This window comes from Dermochelys coriacea, chromosome 2 (genome assembly GCF_009764565.3).
Source record: "Dermochelys coriacea isolate rDerCor1 chromosome 2, rDerCor1.pri.v4, whole genome shotgun sequence".
NCBI classification, from domain to species: Eukaryota; Metazoa; Chordata; order Testudines; family Dermochelyidae; genus Dermochelys; species Dermochelys coriacea.
In genome coordinates this window covers 126703298-126722514 of record NC_050069.1, presented here as the reverse complement: position 1 = coordinate 126722514, position 19217 = coordinate 126703298, and the positions used below count along the sequence as shown (strand labels likewise).

The 19217-nt window shown below is 40.6% G+C and overlaps 1 long non-coding RNA gene across 1 annotated transcript; it reads right to left on the bottom strand.

Annotated features, from left to right (window-relative positions):
* Positions 1-7841: 7841 nt before the first annotated feature.
* Positions 7842-19001, bottom strand: LOC122458501. The gene is made up of 3 exons (XR_006278542.1): positions 18742-19001; positions 18228-18671; positions 7842-7853 (listed from the first exon to the last, which is right to left on the bottom strand). It is a non-coding gene; the product is annotated as an uncharacterized LOC122458501 (long non-coding RNA).
* Between the last annotated feature and the right edge of the window lie 216 nt (positions 19002-19217).

Here is a 19217-nt window from a genome sequence, read left to right as displayed (position 1 = left end):
CCCCATTTTACAGATAGGGAACTGAGGCACCAAGAGACTAAATGACTTACCCAAGGTCGCACAGGAGGCCTAAGGCAGAGTAGGGAATTGAATAGGCCCCTTGAATTCCAGGCTAGCACCCTAAACACTAGATCATCCCTTCTTCTCTCTCTGGTATTTTTCTTGTAATGGTTTTCTAATGGAAAATAGTTCAGTGTACATTCACAGGTGGGTTATAGACTGAAGAGTTTAAATCCCTAGGATTAAGTGTGTAACTATTTCTGCCACAAGTTAAAGTTACAGCTAGAGTGCAAAGAATATCCTGTGGAAGAAAAAATTGTCTTGCTATTTTACAAAAATTCACTATGTATCTACCTGTAAATCTGCAGCAGCTGCAAGAGATACCTTTCCTTGTTGAGTCACTCTCTCTCCTTTTTTAAAAAAAGTTTGTGTGTGTGTGTGTATGAATGCGGAGTTTATGAAAAGGAGGAAATAATAACACTAGTTTAAGCCAGCCATAGTGCTGGCACTGTGTAAACTTCCTTACCCAGCTGTGCCTGTATACTTCAATCCTCACCTGCACAGCCTCCTGCTATTCTAGTCTTGGACATCTGTTGGGAAGAATCAGCCAACTGTGGAGGTTTTGTGATATCTTCAAATGAAAGCATGAGAGACCACCAAATGCATTTTCATTTATAGGATTTGAACTCTCATCACCAGAATGTAAGGCAAGTGTATTAACCTTTATCCCCACCATACTGTGTGGGTGCTGCCTTCCTCATATCTGAGATCATAAACTGCTCAGGAAAGCCGGCAAAGGGGAAAATCCTGAGAAGCAATCTTTTAGATAGTATTGATCAATATTGGGCACACTGCCAACATAATGGTATTCACAGCCCATGTGCCATTGTCGTGTTCAAAAACAGCTGTAAACACTCTAACAGAAGTGGGGGCATGTGAAAACAAGTGAAATTTCTTTGAATGTCAGTGATATTTCAGAAACAGTGTTAAACCAAACTGATGTGGTTTACAATGGAATGCAGGTGTGATACATGGCTAGAAAGGGTAAAACATCCTGCAAAATAAATAACCCTCAAAAGACATCTGGGGAGATAATGTTTGTGTTTTTACATATGTATGAGTAGGGTCAACAATGTAATCTACAGTCCCTGTCTATGCTGTATTCTGATAATTCAGAGGTCAAAAGAACATCCTATAATTTTTAAATGAATTGTAAACACGGGATATCTCTGTATTCATCTGTCTTTGAAATGTATAGCAAATCTGTGAATGGCGGAGGAACAAGCAAATTGCCTTATGTTAATTCTATAACTAAATACTGGTGATGGACCTCCTTCAAAGTCATTCTAATTACTTTTTGAACTCCAACTTGCCAAAAGACATGAAAATAAAACAGTGTTTTTCGATCCGTGGGTCGTGACCCAATACTGGGTCATGGCATGTCAGGCAGTGGGTCGCCTTGCTCTGGTCTGCACCGCCAACTGGGATGTTAAAAGTCCTGTCAGCAGTGCTGTCCAGCTAAGGCAGGCTAGTGCCTACCTTTTCCAACACTGCGCTGCATCCCGAAAGTGGCCAGCAGTGGGTCCGGCTTTTAGGCAGGGAGGTCATGGGGCTCCGTGCCCTGCACTGCCCCAAGCACTGGCTCCGCACTCCCATTGGCCAGAAAGCAGCCAATGGGAGCTGGGAAGGAGCGGGGGGGGTTGGTGCTTGCGGGCAAGAGTCGCGCAAAGCCGCTTGCACGCCTCCACCTAGGAGCTGGACCTGCTACTGACAATTCCAGGGCGCAGCACGATCTGTGGTGCCAGGACAGGTGGGAAGCTGACCGGGAGCAGCTGGAGGAAAGTACTCACCCCAACCCTGTGCCCCAATCCCCTGACCAAGCCCTGAGCCCCCAAACTTTGCACCCCCTCCTGCACCCCAACCCCCAGCCACAGCCTAGAGACCCCTCCCACACCCTGAACCCCTCATTCCTGGCCCCACCCCGCAGCCTTCACCCCCCGCATCCCAACCCTCATCCCCAGCTTCGTTGGGTCATGGGCATCAACAATTTTCTTCAACTGGGTCCCCAGAAAAAAAGTTTGAAAATCACTGGTATAAAATATCCTTGGGTCCTGATTCTGTCATCTCAGGTCTGCTCAAGCTTTATTGGGGGAAGTTTGAGTCACAAGGTCCCAGTTATGCTGGTATGCCCTGAATATGCTATTTTGACATTGGACTATAACCTATGAACTATTTCTGAAAGAACTCTTTGTAACTACAAAGCTCACCTTATCTGCTATGAATCTGAACCTCAGTGAATTCAACTCATGTCTATATGTATATTGATCTTTTAACCATACACTCTCTCTTTTGTTTTTTAATAAATTTTATTTAGCTCAGGGGTGGGCAAACTTTTTTGGCCTGAGGCCCACATCTGGATGAGGAAATTCTATGTAGGGCTGGGGCAGGGGGTTGGGGTGCGGGAGGGAGTGGGGGTGTGGGAGGGGGTGCAGTGTGCAGGAAGGGTCTCAGGGCAAGGGGTTGAGGTGCAGGAGGGGGCTCAGTGTAGGGGGTTGTCTGCAGGAGGGGTGTGGTGTGCAGCAGGCTCAGAGCAGGGGTTGGGGTGCAGGAGGGGTGTGGCAGGGGGTTGGGGTGCAGGGTGCAGGAGAGGATCACAGCACTGCTTACCTTGAGCAGCTCGGGAGTGGCAGCGGCATGCAGTGGGGCTAAGGCAGGCTCCCTCCCTGCCTGCCCTGGCCCTGCACCACTCCCAGAAGTGGCCAGTATGACCAGCAGTGGTTCCTGGGGGTGGGGTGGAGCAGAGGGCTTTGTGTGCTGCCCTCGCCTGCAGGCACAGCCCCCCACAACTCCCATTGCCTGGGAATGGGGAACTGCAGCCAATGGGAGCTTTGGGGGTGGTACCTGCAGAAAGGGCAGCACATGGAGCTCTTCGCCCTCCCTCCCTCCTCCAGGGGCCACAGAGACGTGGTGCTGGCCGCTTCCAGGAGCAGTGCAGGGCCAGGGCAGGCAGGGAGCCTGCCTTAGCCCCACTGCACAATGGGGCTGACAATTCTGCTAGTCGGATTGAAAGCCCTGATGGGCTGGTTTGGACCTGCAGGCTGTAGTTTGCCCTCCCCTGGTTTAGTTAATAAGAATTCGCTATAGTGTGTATTTGGGTAAGATCTGAAACATTCATTAACCTGGGAGGTAATGTGTCCGATCCTTTGGGATTGGTAGAACCATTTTTTTTATATGATGAAATAAGATTTTCAGAAATCATCATATTTGACTTAGGTACCTGAATGGAGGCCTGAGGCTGGATCACTTTAAGGGAACTGTGTTGTTTGGCCTTCTGAATAACCAGTAAGTCAATAAAGAAGCTGTTTTATGCAGGATAATTCCTATTTACATTTAACTGTAGATATCATGGGGAGAGGAGGAGAAATCAGAATTACCCAATTCAAAGTGAGTCTGTCCCCATGATGATGTCTACATTAGAAATTTACCATATCATGGAATCCAGTTAACACAGTTGGTCATAATCTTGTAGATGGAACTTAGTTATTTTAAACTGTTGTCATAGTCACAATTGCATCTCCAACCCCTTTCTGGTTTCTCCAAGTGTACCCCCTAGCTATCAGGCCTTGTATCTTTATCTCTCCAGGGTGGAATTCTGCAATTCTCCCAGTATTAGACCAGGCCCTAGGTTATAGCATCCTCTGCATCAGCTGTGTACCCAGCAGGTCCAATTGCATTTGGACATTGACCATTCTTCCATTCAGGAGTGGTTTATATAGTATTTACAGCCTTCTTCAAACCAAAGTATTGTTTAGTTAACAGTAAGAACAAAACATTTAGAGAAAAAGGATTTTAAAACAACAGTCCATACACATGTCTATCTTACCTAATGATCCCCTGATAATAACCAAGGCAGGCCTAGCTTCTTTAGGCACCCAAGAACTCTCCTGTGTGTCAGTCTGGTTCCCCCAAACAACTTCCCTATCTCTTTAGAGAGAGAGAGAGACCCTTTTTAAACCACTACAATCCTTTTGTCTTGTTATTCCCAGGCTTTGGTCCTTCTGATTAAAACTAGTTATGGAGATTGGCTGGGGAAGAGATAAAATCTTCCAAGCTAAGAGATTGGACATTGTTTTGTTACCTGGACTCAAGTGTTTGCAGAAAAGTGGCTTATCTTGAGCCATTCTGTTTTCTTCCTGCTTGCTTTTCTTTACAACTCCTTATTGAAGTAAGCCAATGTATTATACAGTAAATACCCCAATAACCACATCAACATGTTATATTCATACATTATTACAGAGCAGCAGTCCCTATACTGTCTAGGGACCCAGTATAACATGAACAGGATATGTTATACTGGGTCCCTAGACAGAGTTGATTTTGCAGTGTAGATGGGATCCATACGTTTTAATGGGATGTTACACATTTCCTTTAATAATGTTGACAAGACTTTGGGAATGCTTTGCTATCCAGTTATGGACAAGATGGGGAAATTATCCATGAGTGTAAATTGGTGAAGTATCATTGAAGTCAATGTAGCTGTGATAGTTTACACGGGCCAAGAATTTGGCCCTATATTTGGACAAAAAATGGAATGCTGCTTTCATATGGACTGCTCATGCAGTTGCTTTGTGTGGAACTCAAGTGGAAGTTAATGGGATGCTGGAATGAATAGGAGTTCTGCATATGGTTTGAAACATAAGGCCCTATAATGAGCTGTAAGGAATCCTCTCTTCTCCTCCCTAGCCCCCAACCCTCACCCTTTACAGCAGTAAAACCATTTGTTTTCTAAAATCATTAAGGAGACAATCAGAAAAAGCCCAGGCATTTTTAGGGTAAATGATCATCTTTGTTTACATTGGTTAAAAAGTGATAAAATCCTGGATTTGTATGCTGAAGACTACAGGCAGAGAGATTTCCTGTTTCTTTGCTCTCTTCACACAATCTTCTGATCTCACCACACTTGTATCTTTTTTAGCATATGAACTTTCCTATTTTTGTCAAAATGAGATAAGAACATTCATTAACTGAATTCAACAATGAGGCAAGAACAGTTAATCATTTAGCATCTGTTTCCATAGAAATGTTAAGTCACCTTTGATCACAGTACAGTTATTGATATGCATAAAAATGCCAGATTTAATTGACAAATTATTTTCAATCTAAACCATAAATATATTGAATATAAAATGTATCTAATGGAAATTTGCCTGTGTGAGATCTATAAAATGCCTATTTGCAGAAGTATATATTTTTTCTATTTAGTGCTTTTACTATGTGTTCAAATCTGAAATCAAATTTGACATAGGAGTAGTCAGAAGAGGTAATCCCCAGATTGAAACCAACTCCCTATTGTTTTTAGTCTGATTTGGATCCAAAATTGGAAAAGCCTGTCCTATGACACCAGTCCATTCTAAATCTTGAAAAAGTCACTGATTTTTTTAAGGTTTTCACCATTCATGATGGCAAAATATCACAACTTTATTTGATCTCATGAGACTTTAGATATTTTGGGTCACAAATCCAAATTCCACTCTGATTCACTCTTCAGCCCACACGCTGATTCCTAGTGTAAACCTAATTGGATCAGGATCCAAGCACAGTACTGGCTCAACCCATCTCTGCTTACTGCAGGATATCTCAATTATATATTTATGGTAATTATTTCACAGTCCGGTGGCTGTCATGTACAATAGCTCATGCAACAGATTTGCAAGCTAAACAAAGTATTTCTCTGGCCTGATCCTCCACTCACTCACACTGGTTTTACATTGGTGTAACTCCATTGACTTTGGTGGAGTTATTCCTCATTTCCATTAGTTTAAAAGAGGTGGAACTGGGGCCCTGGTGCTCTGTTTATTCAGAAAGAGTATCATACATGTAGGCCCTTTTCTGCAAAGACTTACACACCTGCTTAACCTTACACATTGTGAAGAGTATCACTGAAGTAAAGAGACTACTCTGTGTATGAATTTAAGCATGAAGAATAACTGCTTGCAGGATTGGGCCCAGGTTTATAACTGTTTCAGAGCTGCAGTATTGCATTTGTAATTTATCAAGTTATTAATTAGATATTCCATGCAGTAAAAAATAATCAGATGTAAATGTTAACTTGTATTGTCATTTTCATTTATTGTTTGTCATCTTTGACAGAAATATTATCAAAGCTTACCCATGCTTCCTCTGTGACTTGGCGGAAAAGGCATAACACTGAATCATTGTACTCTGTGGTGTTCATAAGAATACGATTCTGATGTGATTGCAGAATCAAGCAAAGGGAGAGGCTGGGCTGGGAGGGAGATGGTATTAAACAATAATATCAACAGGCACAAAGAACAGAGGAAAATATCCACCATTTGTGTGTTTAAATATTATTTTTGTTCAAATATACTCCACCGTGAAAGTCCTTCTATTAAAAAAAATGGGAACAGGCAAGGAAAGGAGTTATATCACACAAAACCACCTGGGCACTTCCCTAATCATGTATTTGTAAACTATCATTAAACAAGGGGGAATAGAGGTGTGACGGGTTCAGTCACAGAGACCCTCTTGGGACTGTCACCTGACGTGCTGAGATTACCTCTGAACATGTTTCCCCTGCCAGCTTGAGAGTCTAGAACCCTGCCTTGTTGAGCCAGACATGCTAGCCTGTTGCAACACAGACCCAGGTCTGGTCCACGCCCCCAAAGCTTCAGACTTTAACCAAAAACTGCTCAGCAGGTCACCTATCTCCAGCACCCAGACACCCAGTTCCCAATGGGATCCAAACCCCAAATAAATCTGTTTTACTCTGTATAAAATTTATACAGGGTAAACTCATAAATTTTCCACCCTCTATAACACTGATAGAGAGATATGCGCCTTGCTCCCCCAGGTATTAATCACTTACTCTGGGTTTACTAATAAACAAAAGTGATTTTATTAAGTATAAAAAGTAGGATTTAAGTGGTTTCATGTAATAAGAGACAGAACAAAGTAAGTTACCAAGCAAAATAAAAAAAAACACCACAAGTCTAAGCCTAATTACATTAAGAAACTGAATAAAGGTAAATTTCACCCTCAGAGATGTTCCAGTAAGCTTCGTTCACAGACTAGACTCCTTCCTAGTCTGGGCCCTATCCTTTCCCTGGTACAGTCCTTGTTAACCAGGTGGTAACTAGGGGATTTCTCATGACTGACAGCCTCCTTTGTTCTGTTCCACCCCCTTTTTATAGGTTTGGGCCAAGGAGGGAATCTTTTGTCTCTCAGGGTCCCCACCCCTTCTTCTAAATGGAAAAGCACCAGGTTTAAGATGGATTCCAGCACCAGGTGACATGGTCACATGTCCTGTGAGACCCCAAGTCTCCATTCTTCCCCGCCTGACTCACAGGAATGCAGGAAGGCTTGCAAGTAAACAGCCATTTAGAACAAATTGTCCTAGTCAATGGGAGCCATTAAGATTCTAAACTACCCTTAATGGCCTACACCTTGCATAATTTAATAGGACTTCAGAGTAATACTTCATATTTCTAGTTTTAGATACAAGAATGATACATACATACAAATAGGATAAACACACTCAGTAGATTATAAGCTTTGTAATTATACCTTACAAGAGACATTTTGCATAAAGCATATTCGTTACATTATATTCACACTCATAAGCATATTTCCATAAACACATGGAGTGCAACGTCAGAGGATCCAATTCTGAAAGTACAGAGCACCAACAATTCTCTGGGAGATGCTGAGAACCCTCCTCTCTCACTGGAAGTGCTCAGCACCTTCCTGTTTCAGGCCCTACGTGGGCATAAAGGGTATTTTAATGATAGAGCATTGGTTTAAAATAGAAATAGTGGCTGAATTTTAGGACTTAACTACCCATGGAGTTATTCAGGAATAGTTATTATGCTTTAAATTCATGCTGAATTAACGTTATTACTTAGGTATTGCAGTTCCTATTAAAAGCCAATATTTTCCGACAATTATCATGTTGTTATATTATCACATTAATTCCCTTTACTTAGATAAGGTAGGGATTGCCGTAAGCCACTGATCAGTGTGTTTGGTGTTCTCTGTGCCTGATTCACTGAGACTGTGAGTCTGTTTCACCTCTTAGCTAGAGAACCTGATTCTTTTGCTCAAGCTCTAAAGACTCATGCTTTTCTGGAGGTCCCCAGTTCTGTCCCCGGTGTCCACTGTAATACTTTAGATAATATGGTGTGGTAAATGTTGTCCTTTGTAACATGGACAATATTCGATAGTTCAGAGACCTCGGGTGTGCATTTAGGGGCAATGTCAGGGACTCTATGGGACTTAAGATCTAAATTGTCTCTTCTGTATTGTGGTATCTGGAGGGGGGGGGAATGGGAGGTAGCCAAGAAGGGGGTTGGAATTTGGTACCACCACTGTTTTGTGGAGGAGGGTTTGTGTCAGATTTAGCTAGACTACTCTAACATGGTCTGTTAGATGTGTTCTGGTGGAGGAGGCTACTGAATCCACTTATGAGGATCAAATGGCCCAACACCCCACATAGGGACTGTCAAGGGGCTGGAATAGCTATCTCAGAGAGGTTGTTTTTTTCAGTCTTTCAGCATGCCCAAAAGTTAGGAAGTGATGGATTCTCTTGCTGTCATCCCCACAGATTTGTCTATTCCAAACCTAAAGAATTAGGCTTAGTGTGCTAGAGGAGATTGAGGACTTGTCTATGTGGAGCAGTCAAGTGCTCTGTGGGGTTGTGACTTCTGAAGTACACTAATGTGTTGCCCATTACTTGTTGCGTGTAGACCCTAAAAGTTCCCTAGCACACTTTAAAACGGCACTATGTTATAGAGCATTAGTGAACCTCTAGTGCATACCAGCAGAGTCTACATGGACCAAGTAATGTGCCATACATTAGTGTGCTTTATAGATTTCCAGTGGCACCCACAGTCATACACATGTTATGCATGGTGCATACTGTTGACAGTACCAAATTAAGGCATTGGCAGCCCAGTTCATAGGGGTCATGGGGGAGGGCAATGTAAGTTCCAGCTGGTCTGGTTCAGTAACCAGCCCAATGGCAGTGGCAAGGGGGAGCAGAGGTGGCTGCACCACTGCACACTCAGATTTGGACCTGTGGCCCCTTCTTCATGAGGTGGGGACTATAGGGCTAAACTTAGGGTTGCCAATTTTGGTTGGACATATTCCTGGAGGTTTCACCACATGACATGAGACTCCAGGACAATCCTGGAAGGTTGGCAACCCTAGCTAAACTTTAGTGTCACTGTAACAGTAGGTTGCAATGCCACTCAAACTATTTTGGCCCCACTGTCCCCCCGTCATGACAGAGCAGGTGTGGATCCAAACCTGAGTGGGCAATGTGGCAGCCATCGCTGCTTCTCCGCGCTGCTGCTGTGAGGCCTGTTCCTGCACCAGGGCTCCCTCCTGGCAGTCTGTATGGGCTTGCCCTGCTCTCAGCAACCTGCATCCCTTCTGGTCTGCCCACAAACTTGCTCAGTGACAGACTCAAGACCTGATACTATTACGTGGTAGCTTACGCCGAGTGCCTACATGGGGGAGCCAGCCAGAGAGGGGAGTTGGGATCCCTGAGGGGAGCATACACAATGGATTTTGCCTAGTGTAAGATTTTTTTAAAAAAGTGTATGTGTAGCTGCTATGCTAAATTGAAGCAAAGAATCTCTTGGAACAACCCTGGAAATCATGCCCCATAGGGTGCACTACCCCACTGTGTAGACAAGGCCTGAGTTTCACCATTACTGTTCGTGGGTAAACACTAGGGCGTGGATCCAGGGCAAAGTTTCAACTGTAATTCTGAATCTCCTAATTTAAGGCCTTAATAGCTTCCTACCTTTTGGGGATATGTCTATACATGAGTTTAGAGTCAGTGTACTCTGTAGTGTAGACGCTGTACAAATGTTTGCTTCTGGATGTGTTTAACCCTAGGTTGCATCCCTGGGTTTTAATACAATTAGCAACAAACCTTTGATTCCTGTCAATAGCTACAATTGTAGATACATGTTAATACATGACTCAGAATTCCAGTAGTACAATTACAGAGAAAATAGAATGTTTTCCCCACCAATCCCTTTAACCATTCGCCCTCTGTAATGACCCTGATCTTAATGGGCAGTCTATGTGTGTGGAAAATGAACACTTTCTACCAAAATTACTCTAAGATATTAAAAATGTGAATAGATTATGATACTCTTTCTATAGAAAAGGAGTACTTGTGGCACCTTAGAGACTAACAAATTTATTAGAGCATAAGCTTTCGTGAGCTACAGCTCACTTCATCGGATGCATTTGAATTCATCGGATGCATTGAAGTGAGCTGTAGCTCACGAAAGCTTATGCTCTAATAAATTTGTTAGTCTCTAAGGTGCCACAAGTACTCCTTTTCTTTTTGCGAATACAGACTAACACGGCTGCTACTCTGAAACCTGTCTTTCTACAGAATGTTTAAACTAATCCATAGAATTAAAGAGATTTATAACTCTACATAGTGTTCTAAAGATTGGTTTAAAAATCCTGCAAAAAGATTCATTGCCTATTAAATTCTATGGGATTTTCCAGAAGGAATAAATTCAGCAGGCTTTCAATTTAGAAGCCTTTAAATATCAAAGTTGCTTCTTTTATTTAAAAGGGTTAAACTTTGTTTTCCTTGTCTGAATTGGCTCCAATCAGTTTTAAACCTAACCCAAATACTATTTTGTTGTTTATTTCCTATCTAATAGTCCTTTAGGAATTGCTGTTGCCTGCTTAAATAACTCTAAAGCTACCAGTTACAAAATACATAAATATATAATAGATGCATGAGTGCATCTTGGGATGAATGTATTATGCATCAAGAACTGTCATCACATCCTTCACAATTACATTATCATGTGCTCCTGGGGTGTACACCTGGTGGCTCGTTGGCAATGCTTTTTATTCTACGGGCTATTGATCACTGTGTACTTTCATAGAGAATCAGCTCAAAGTTATTTAACACAGGTGTTTCTGTAATTGAGATACATTGGGAGATTCACCATGTTCAGTAGTCTTCAAAATTACGCTCTCCACCTATGTGGTGAGGTAGTCTACTATTACCTCACTGTTAAGCATGCTATGTTAAAGTTAAGCACACATGAATGTCTTTTCAGGGTCAGAACTAAAATTTCTTACACTGACTGCTCCTCAGTTTCTAGGATGAAACAGCATTGCCAAATCTCACTGTATTTGTTGTTTCTCTTAAAGTCTCAACAGTCCACAAGTTATTAGATGAGAATTTCAGCTGCTGTTGCTTCTTTTTTTAATAACTTTCTAGCTATCTTGGTTGTGGAGAAAAGCTCAAAAGGCACAAACAGACACCAACATGTATTATTTTTAAAATCTCATGATTTTTAAACGAACCTGATGATTTTTTGAGTGGGGTTGGCAGTACAGTTAAAAGGAAAACACCAGTGTTTTTCAAATATTCCAGAATAATTTGATCTTGTTTTAATAAAACTACTTTGACATTTGGAAGAATATATAGCTACATATGAAAGCCTGGAGGATGCCATTTTGAATGAAACTAGCAAATGATGTAGGGAAAGAGAAGAGGGATTTTGCATTTCAGTGAAGGGGGAAAGCAGGTGATTTCTGACTATTTTAAGTGACTTTTACCTTTTACATTAATTTTTAATTATGTATTACACACAAAAAGACTACATCAAAAACATTGTTGAACCCCTGTTCTTGTCCCTTCTGCACTGGAATCAGGCAGCTTCATTCTCCACAATGCTTGAACCTAGCAGAGGGATCATTCTTTCTCCCAGCAAAGGAGGGGTAGACTTCCTGCTCTCATGTCAGGTGCCCAGACCTAGCACAGCCCACAGCTGTCTAATGCTGCAATTGCAAGGAATGTCCTGCTCAGCAGTGGGCTGTTGCATGTCTGCCCTACATGGACAGAATCTTTCAGGAACTTAGCTGCTAAAATCTAACAAGTCTCTACTGAGCATGTGCAAACTTTAGTTTTTCAAAGGCTTATAACTTGGCCAAATTAATGTGGTCTTTCAAAGGAATGGCAAAAGGCAACTCCCTAACAGAGAGACCACCCTCTGCCATGTTCCAACTCCCTGCTCCAAAGCTTGACAAAGAAATGGTTGTCAGAATTTATTTAACTTTGACAAAACAAAGTATTTTTCTGTAGTCTCATTCCTGTAAATGGCTGAACTATTTTCACTGAAAAAAAACATTCACCCTGAGGCATAGTCCAGTCATGGAAAATTTCAGACCACATGGTTAAAGTTCGGCAAAGTTATACGCAACACAAAACAAGATCTTATTATGGGAAGTGTTAGCATGACATGTAATTAAGATTGTCTATTAGCTCACATCCTCCCCATCCCTTGTATACCAATTCACTGCTGTCACTCTAGTTTTACACTAGTGTAACTACTGATTTCAGTGTAGTTACCACAGCAATTATATTTAACTAAAAAAAATCAAACAACCATGACTGCCAGAAACAAAACCATACCAACAAGCTACAATTCCACAGTAACACAGAGAATAGAGTACATAATGAAAGCTGATAGCTCAAATACTATCAAAGAAACACGCCCGTGAAACTCACAGAATAAAAGAGGAATATAATGAGTGAAAATGTGCTCTGAGTCACAAGGATGTAAATTGACAGTAATTCCATTGAAATAAATGGAGTTACCTCAAATTTACATCAGAATCACTCAGAACAGACTTTGCCCTTTTGACTTCATTTGTAAATTCTAGTATTGAGAAGGCAAATATCTGCATTCTAGGATCTCTTCCAGAGAGTAGGGGGAAAAATCCACAATCAAAACTATAATCAAAAACATGTTAAAAATAACCCACAAAACCAGCATGTCAAGGAATTAGTCTTTCCAAATTAATAATCTAACCCCTTAAATCTCAGATATCTGAGCACAATCACCTAGGGCCAAATTCAGATCTGATGTAGTTCAAGTTGAAAGCTTTGGCATTACATCAGGAATTAATTTGGCCCCTGAATTGTTTTCACAGAACTATTTTACAGAGAGTCATCCAGTACCTCCTTTTTGATTTGTTTAGCCTAATTGAAAAATAATCCTGACTCCTGAGCCTCCTCTAGTGTTCTGAAAATATAAACGTCACATATTCAAATTTAAGAGTGGCAACATTCAGACTCCTCAAGGAAATACCCATTTTGTGGAGTGAATCTCTTCACAACCAGTAAAATGTGCTTTTCTTTTAATCAGCTGGTTGAAAGAATTCTAGTTGGATTCTCATTCACTTAATGTTTTCCCCATATTTCTGTCCATGCAAGGCTGTAACTTCTTAATGCTGCTGTTTCACAAACTACCAGCACAGTGTTTAATATTGTAAAAGAAACAATCTATTTTAGCAGGAGTTCTTCTACCTGAGACAAATGCAACAGCTATTCCAGGGATGTACATGCCCAAAACCTGAGTAAGCTAATTACCAAAGAATTTTCCAGGATCACTTTTAATTATAGCCCTGATTTTTAGAACAATTTCAACTTCATTTTACTAAGTATCGAGGGCATTGTACTCTGAGTCACAACTGTTTATATCAGACTTTTATATAAACTTCTTGAATGTTTTGAGTGTTTCTTTTCAGCTAGTTGTGTGGGAAGTGAGAATGGTTTTGAATCCACTTTTAACTGTACTACCCATGTTATTTACATGTAGTTTCAGAAAAAAAGTATGCATTCATGACCATTTTTTCCATGCAGAAACAGGCAAATTACAGTCATGACAATGAGGTGGCTTGCTCACTATTAGTCAGAGCGATAGAAGTGGTGAGCCTTCTGGAAATCATGATGGACTGGGGCTATGGAGCAGAATTTAATCTCTTGCACTGGTGAAAATCCAAAGTAATTTTACTGATTTCAGGAGGCTAAGGGCCTGATCCAGTGGTGACTGAGGTCAGTGGAAGTTCTTAGATCGAGTTGATCAGGGGCTTACATTGGATATTACCCCAGGATCAAAATCTGACCGTATATGTGACTAACTTGAAAACAACACTGCATTTCAAAGAAAGAGGGAATAAAATATCCTGCTAGAGCTTCATCAGTTTGTGGATACAGAGAAGTAACAATGGGCAAATGGGAAAATATTTTATTCTTTTAAAGCAATAGGGAACAACTGGGGCTGTTTCTCCTTTTCCTTACACAGATGTAAATCAAGAGTAACTCCACTGAAGTCATTGTAAAACCAGGCAGAAATATGTCCAGTGAAAGTAAATATCCATAAATCAGTGTCCTTTCTTGCAGCTCCATAACTTACTAAGATAAAAGGACTATTTTAAATGTATATATTTTCTTTAGCCTCACTATACATTGGTGTTACTAATGTGAAATTCTTCTTATCTACCTTGAAAAAAAACAAAACTAACACTCAAAAGTCTTATTTAGTAAGGAATGACAAGTCCATGAAATGTTGTCTGCATATCAGCGTGGGGTTTTATGTTCAGCATGACCTGCTGCTTTGATATAAAAAGGCATCTGAACTGAAAATGCATCCGATGAAGTGAGCTGTAGCTCACGAAAGCTTATGCTCTAATAAATTTGTTAGTCTCTAAGGTGCCACAAGTACTCCTTTTCTTTTTGAACTGAAAATAGTTCACTACTAATGAAATGCATAGTCAAGGTCAGAGTAATTGCTTGTCTTCATTCAAGTACTTACTCCTGAAGCTTAACCATGAGATACTGCCTCCTTCCATTCCCCTAATAAAAAATAAAAGGTCCCGCATTACCTTGATATGTTCACTTTTGAATACTAAACTGAGATGTTCTCTGTTGTGTCAAAATTTCAGGCCAGGTGGTCAAAAAGATAATATGACAACTTTAGGAAGAAATTTCCTGCTCTTTCATGCCTTCGGAGCCGACTTTTTCACTTCTCCTTAAAAGCTGGCAGGCAAAAGCAGGAACATTCAAAAAAAAAAAGTAGAAAAGTCACATTTGAATACACAGCAGCTTGCACAGAAGTGAATGGGCTCAAGTTTCCAAAACTAAGTCCTGATTCATGTTAATTTTTGTGAAGGCACTGACGGCTTTTAAACTGTGGGGGATCCTCAGCTTCAGTAGGGAGAGATGAAAATTTACACCAGCAGAGAATCTACCCCATGGCTCAGCTTTTTACAAGTGCCAAGCATCCCCAATTCCAGACTCAAATTCAAAAATGGATCTGAGTGCCCATCGCTGTACAAAATATGCCAGATTTCACAAGCATTTATATGATTTTTTTTTCAATTGCAGGTGGAAAGGAAAGACTCAGCCTTTGTGTGAGGTACTAAACTGGCAAATCTTTATTATTAAAAGCAAGATCCTGAGAATTATTGTGGGTGTTGGACATTAGATTCTGCAGAGACCATTCTTAACAAAAAGGACAAAAATGATCAGATTTTAGAGCTGGTGGTCATCAGAGGAAAAATTCCAAACATTTATCTTTGGTTCACAAAATACTCCAGATGTTTGTCAGTTTTCTTTATTATTTGCTGAACAGTGTGTTTAAAAATGCTTGTCTACATTATTCTCATCAACTATTCATTATTTCTTTGTGGTATTTGGTTCCAGGCTTTTTTTTATTTTAAGTCCCTGATTGGGTGATTGAATCTTTTAAAGAGCAGGATGAGAAACATCAGATGAGTAGCAAGCAAATACACTTACAATATACATTTATGAAACTTCTGGGACTGAAGAATAATGAACTCAAGAATATTTGCAAATTGAATGTGAGTCCAATATAGTCCATTGGTCAAGGCATTGAACTGGGAGTCAGCAAGCTTAGGTGTGACCTTAAGTAAGTAATTTCAAATCTCTCTGCCTCAATTTTCCCATCTGTAAAATAGGGATGATAACCTGATGTGTAAAGTGCTTTATGGTCTATGTATGAAAAATACTATGTAAGTGCTAAGTCTTATTATTCATAAATACATTTGGTATGTGGCTGAAAAGTGAAGGAAAAAGCCCAGCTACATCAGTGCCAATGTGGGGAGGGAAGTGGGGGGCGGGAGTACAAGGGAAATACAGCTATTCTACTTCCTCAGCATTTACTATCAGTTAGGTCTGGTCTGATTCTGATCTCACTTTATTGGTGTAAATCTGTGGGTAGTGGAGTTGTTTCTGTTTTATGTCAAATCAACAATGGATCACGTATTTCCAAAGCCAGGCTATTCAGATTTACATTGGGGTGCACATCGCTGAAGAGAAGATCTCTGAATAGTCTTAGTGAAGATGATGTTTTATTCACTGTTATCACCCACCCATTCCTCCTTTCTGACTATTTTCCTTCTTTATCTGTTTTGAAATAGTAAAGGATGCATCCAGGCATATTGTAGGCTCTCCTGTGTTGCCTAGATGAGAGCAAACATATGAAATGAAGCCAGAATAACCATCTGTTGGGGGGTAGGGAGAAGTGGAGGGAAGGCAGCTGTAAGACATGCTTGTATCTCAAGGTAGCCACCACCATCCCATAAATGGATTCAGGAAAATATTATTAGTGTGATCCTGGTCTGGAAAGAAAGCATGAAAAATGGCAACATGTTCCTGCTTGAAACACCACTTAAGATGCAGTAAATCTTTGTTTTAGTTAACACTCAAGGTATTAACATTAACTTGGCCTCTAGAGCTTCCACACCCCAGGTAAGAGGCACTTATGCCCATGCTGGTAAATAGCCAGTGATATAAGGGCACATGAGCAACTCAAGTTGCTAATTCTGGATGGAAGCTTGGGGCTGGGAGTAAGCTCTTTGTGGCAGGAACTGTCTCTTTGTTCTATTTGTGCATCACCTAGCACAAAGCGGGTCTTGGTCCATGACTGGGGCTTCTAGGCACTACAATAATAAAAATAATAAGATGATGATGGTGCACTGGCTTTATACTACTGACCAGGGGTCGTGAGGATTTGGGCCCATTTCACATGGGTCTTCACACTATCCAGCTGTTACTGGTTTTACTGTGATATCACCATTCTACTTCACCAAAAGGGAGATATAGGGTATTTACTGTTCTTTAGGGCACTATCCAAAAGTTGGATTCTCAGTGTTGGGAAGGGCAAAATATTAAATCATCAGATTTTACTCATCTTGATTGTATATGTTCTTTGAAAATAACATGTAATTCTGGTACTGTCCAGTTACAATAAAGCTCCAGGGAAGTTTATCTATGTTGTTTGAGCTGGGCTTGGCATTCTCTCTATTCCTAATTGTCTTTCTCTAATAAATCATTGTAAGAAGAAAGGTCATGAACAGAATATAAGGTGCCAGACAAAGGAAGGACCAAAAGTTTCCTATACACTTGGAAACTATCACAGCAGCAAGGAAATTCCTAAAATCCATTGTGGGAGCAGGGAGGAGGGAGAGAGAAGAGAAAGATAGTTTAAATAAGTGTATTAGATTGTGTATGACATTACCTTAGATACACTTGGCCTGATCCAGGTGACACCCCTGTGCAGATAGGAGTAAGGGCAGGTCTACACTTAAAAAGCTGCAGCAGCACAGCTTCTTCCATCAGTGTAGTTAATCCATCTCTATGAGAGGTGGAAGCTAAATCAATGGAAGAAGCCCTCCCGTCAACATAGCGCTGTCTACACCAGGGCTTAGGTCTCTATAACTGCATTGATCAGGGGTGTGGATTTCCACATGCTTGAGCATTCTAGTTATATCAGTGTGCATTTATATTTAGACCTGGCCTAACTCTACTCAACTCAATGGAATTCTATTGGTGGAAACTGCTGCAAATGACAGAGTTGAAGTCCAGAATTTCTTAGTTGTGTTGCTTTATTCACACTTCAGGGTTTCTCCTTCCTCCTTTCTCTCCCCTCTCTTAACCTAACCTTTCGGGTGTGTCCTTAAACATGGAAAAGGGCAGTTGAAATAAGGGGAGTTGTTGTCATCTTCATCGTTTGCCACAAGTGATCCTAAGCCAAGGCTTTTTAGACTTGTGGTTTCTTCAAAAAGACAGATTTTTCTCATGATCCACAGTTAACCCTCCACCCTGACTGCAAATAGGCAAAGTTGCTGCATTCCAAAGAGGGATTGCAAAGGTGTCAGAAGCCTCTGAATTTTTTTTTTTTTTGGTTTGAAAACTGCTTTCAGAACCAATACTTCTTTGTGCCTGTATTTTTTTGGGTGCAATAGTTCAACAGCCAAATAAAGTTTAACTATATATACGAGCTTTGAAAACCTGTCAAGATAGCAATAAAGAAAGGTATCTCACACACACACACACACACACACACACACACACACACCACCCAAATCATAAATGTGTTGGATCTTCCATCCAATATAATTTTCATATCTACTGAGTTCCCTGCGTACTTTGCAAAACCTACAGTGTGAATTCCTGTAATTTGCATTAATTTGCCACAGGTTTTGGCTGATGGACCCAGGATTTACATACACACACCAAAAAATAAAAATAAAATAAAATAAAAAACACCAGGACATGTCAGTGTCACATCAAGTTGAAATCTAAATGTGTGGGGCTGGTGATAAACTGAGAGTCTACCCACCTGGTACAGCCATTAAATATAGCAGCAACTCTCTGGATGTCTTATTTAAAAGACATATTACTATAAATTAGATAAAAATGCAGAAATATACAATAAGCAGATTCTTTAAAACACAATTATTCAGTTAGTCCTCAATCCTGGAAAAGCTCAAGCTGTCTAATCAATCTATAATCACTGTACTTAATATAAAAACATAGGCACCACAGTTTTTAATCATATAAAACTTTACAGTTGTCACTTGTACTTAGTACTTATGTTAGTATAACTTATGTCTCTCAGGGCCCAGCACTGAGCTAGCATCTCATTGCAGAATACACCTGATATATATCACCAAGGCAGTCTGGAGGATGTTTGCATAGCCACTGATTATGCTGTGCCTGTTCTGTAACTAAAGAATTTTAGTCCCAATAATTGTCTATCAGCAGCCTTCAGCTAACGAAATGATAATTCAGTTAACGCTTCCCTTCAAATGGCAATTTTTTAAAGTTGCATTGCAGGTGGAAGTGTCACTCTTCTCCCAATACCAGTCTTCTTTTTTCAACATACTGTTTGTGTCAAGATATTGCACAAAAACAATTCATGATTCCTGGAGGAGCATAGCTGTGTAAGTCATACTGTGCGGGTATGTGACTACTAACTGATGTTCAGTCATGTGGTCTGTACAGTGGATGTACTTAAAATGTTGATTCTGGTGAGAGAGATCAGTGATATTCCCTATAC